A 3,782-nucleotide genomic window follows, 5' to 3' on the forward strand; every position below is an offset into this window, starting at 1 on the left:
GGCATGGTGATTCCACCAGAGGTTCTTTTATCATTGAGAAGAGTTTTTGCTATCATAGGTTTTTTGTTATTCCAGATGAATTTGCAAATTGCCCTTTCTAATTCATTGAAGAATTGAGTTCGAATTTTGACGGGGATTGTATTGAATCTGTAGATTGCTTTCAGCAAGATAGCGATTTTTACTATATTGATCCTTCCAATCCATGAGCATGGGAGATCTTACCATCTTCTGAGATCTTCTTTGATTTCTTTCTTCAGAGACTTGAAGTTCTTATCATATAGATCTTCCACTTCCTTAGTTAGAGTCACACCAAGGTATTTTATATTATTTGTGACTATTGTGAAGGGTGTTGTTTCCCTTATTCCTTTCTCAGTCTGTTTATCCTCTGTGTAGAGAAAGGCCATGGATTTGTTTGAGTTAATTTTATATCCAGCTACTTCACTGAAGCTGTTTATCAGGCTTAGGAGTTCTCTGGTGGAATTTTTAGGGTCACTTATATATACTATCATATCATTTGCAAATAGTGATATTTTGACTTCTTCCTTTCTGATTTATATCCCCTTGACCTCCTTTTGTTGTCTAATTGCTCTGACTAGGACTTCGAGTACTATATTGAATAGGTAGGGAGAAAGTGGGCAGCCTTGTCTAGTCCTTGATTTTAATGGGATTGCTTCCAACTTCTCTCCATTTACTTTGATGTTGGCTACTGTTTTGCTGTAGATTGCTTTTATTATGTTTAGGTATGGGTCTTGAAATCCTGATCTTTCTAAGACTTTTTATCATGAATGGGTGTTGGATTTTGTCAAATACTTTCTCCGCATCTAATGAGATGATCATATGATTTTTGTCTTTGAGATTTTATATAGTGGATTACATAGATGGATTTCCATATATTAAACCATCCCTGAATCCTTGGAATGAAGCCTACTTGATCATTATGGATGATTGCTTTGATGTGTTTTTGGATTCAGTTAGTGAAAATTTTAGCGAGAATGTGTCCTTATTACAAGTTGGAACATATTCTGGATACATGCCCAGGAGAGGCATGGCTGGATCTTCCGGTAGTTCTATGGCTATGAATCTACAATTGCAATGGTTGCAAATTCCAGTACAAACAGCTCCCCAAGTGAACTTGCAGATGAACTACCAGATATGACTCTAGACAAAGAAAAAAATAGCAAAAGACCTGTTGTTGAGCGATGATGAGGAAACCCAGCCTTCTGCAGATGATCTGACACCATATGTAACTTCTCATGAAACTTCTGATTTCTTCTCTCGGCCTTCATGATCAAACACTATGTGTGATGGAGACAAGAAATCAGAAATCAAGGATGTTGAAATGGACAGTGGTAACACACCTGAAGATTTGAGAAAGGAAATAATGATTGGTCTACAGTATCAAGCAGACATTCCCCCTTTTCTTGGTGAGCACAGTAGTAATGAGAGAGCTTATGAAAATGAAGACCAGTTACTGTGGTGTCCTGATGTGGTTTTGGAGAGCAAAGTCAAGGAGTACCTTATTGAGACCTCATTAAGAACTGGAAATGAAAAAGTCCTAGACAGAATTTCTTCAGGCAAACACACCAGGGATAATGAACAGGCATTATATGAAGTGTAACCACAATATAAAGGAAGCAACTGAAAGGTACTGCTGCAATGGAAGGCATCTCAAGAAGGAATGACAGTATGGACAGAAGAAGAGTACTGAAACTTTGAACATGCTCGAATGCTTTATGGAAAAGATTTTCCTCTCATTCTGAAAAATTAGGTGAGATCTAGAACTGTTGCCAAGTGTGTAGCCTTCTACTAGATGTGGAAGAATTTGGAGCATTATGATTATTTTGCTCAACAGACAAAATTTTGAAAGAGATGCTATAACCATCACCCTGGTGTTATGAACTATATGGATCATTCCATAGATGAAACAGAGTTTCTGGGTGGTACAGTCAGTTCTTCAGCCTTAACTTCTAACTAACCTGAGCCCATTCCTGATCAGCCACTGAACATTTTCAGCTCCTTCACTGCCAGTGACTTGACAGCTTTGACCAACAGTATAGTAACTGTCTGCACCCCCACAGATGTGAATTATCTGAATGATAGCTTTCCTCCCCTCAGAAACATGCCTCATGGACAAGTCAATCATGTGCCTGTTGTAATGGAAGAGTTACTCACCCTGCCCAGCTTCGGTGAAAGTGATTGTTTTAATTTATTGAAGACTGGATTTTATCACTCAGAGTTAAACCCCATGTGCAGTGAAGAATCGGAAAGAGCAGCAAAGAGATTGAAAATGGGCATTGCTCTCCCTGAATCCTTTATGAATGGTTTCTGTAAATAACCTGGGTGTAGATTTTGAAATTCATACACATCACATCACCAGTGCCAAATGGCTGTCTCTGTGTCTGACTTTGTCAGTTTGTCTGCCAATGAGACCAATGGATTCATCAATGCCCACACTCTGCATCAGCCTTTCATTGAGAGTGACATGAATGTGAAGCCCAGAGACAATGGGTATGCAGTACCAGTAAACTCGAGAGGAGTTATCAGGTTTGCATAGTCTTTCACTGGAAGTTTGAACCTTTTTCACAATGACATCAGTGATGTCACTATGTATAAAATCATATCTTGATTATCAAGAGTATTTTCATTTTTCAATCCATAAATGTGGAAATGAACTATGATCCGCAGAGTTGGGAACTAAAATGGAGCTCTGTGGTGCAGTTTTAAGCTCTGCTTCTCTTCCTCATCCCTTAATACCTCTTCCCACATCCTCCTTCTTTTCTGTTTCCATCACCCTCACCCCAGATTTAAACCTGTAGATAGAGGCCACCAGCTCAAACAGCACAGATGTTCTGAACTGATATGTGTTTTCTTTTCATGTCAGCTCCTTTTGCCATAACAGTGCAGTGGGATCAATGTTTAAAAATTGGCATTTGAAGATATGGGGTTTTGTCCACCATTGTCAAGATTGTAATATTAAAAATCATACTGGTCACTGGTAATTTAGTTTATTCTGAGGCAATTGACTTGCAGAAGCAAGGGTTGTGATTGGACCAATGAGTGTAGGTCCAAACAAGATATTCAAGGTAATTTCTTACATTGAGTCCCTCCAGCAAAAAAAGTATGAATACCATTTCTTTTGTCTGTCTGGTAACAAAGTCGCACATGCCCTACACCATAAAGTAAATACAAAGGAACAGTTGAATCTGGCCTTAAAGTCTTCTGCAAGGCAAAACCATGAGAGACAGTTCATGTCTCCTTCACCTTTGGGTCTCTAGGCCTTTGCTATCTAGTGTGACAGCCACTGAACAGATAGTCTGAATACATTTAAAGAATGAAAATACTTAGAACAACATAAAGACAAATAGTTTAAAAATGGGCAAAGGAATCAAACACATATTTCTCCAAAGAAGACACACACAAGCAGGGCATGGTTGCTCATGCCTTTAATCCCAGAACTTGGAAGTCAGAGGCGGGAGGATTTCTGAGTTTGGGGCCATCCTGGTCTACATCATGAGTTCCAGGACAGCCAGGGCTATACAGAGAAACCCTGTCTTGAAAAAAAAAAAAACAAAAAACAAAAAAGAAGAAGAAGAAAAAGAAGTAGAAGAAGGAGGAGGAGGAGGAGGAGAAGGAGGAGAAAAGGAGAAGGAGAAAAGAAGGAGAAGGAGAAAAGGAGGAGAAGGAGAAGGAGAGGGAGAAAGAAGGAGGAGGAAGAGGAGGAGGAGGAGGAGAAGGAGGAGAAAAGGAGAAGGAGAAAAGAAGGAGAAGGAGAAAAGGAGGAG

At 39.3% G+C, this 3,782-nt stretch overlaps 1 pseudogene; it reads left to right on the top strand.

Annotated features, from left to right (window-relative positions):
* Positions 1–3: 3 nt before the first annotated feature.
* Positions 4–2,554, top strand: LOC110304192 (annotated as a pseudogene).
* Positions 2,555–3,782: the final 1,228 nt, after the last annotated feature.

The sequence above is a fragment of the Mus caroli genome, chromosome 11 (assembly GCF_900094665.2).
Source record: "Mus caroli chromosome 11, CAROLI_EIJ_v1.1, whole genome shotgun sequence".
In the NCBI taxonomy this organism is placed as follows: Eukaryota; Metazoa; Chordata; class Mammalia; order Rodentia; family Muridae; genus Mus; species Mus caroli.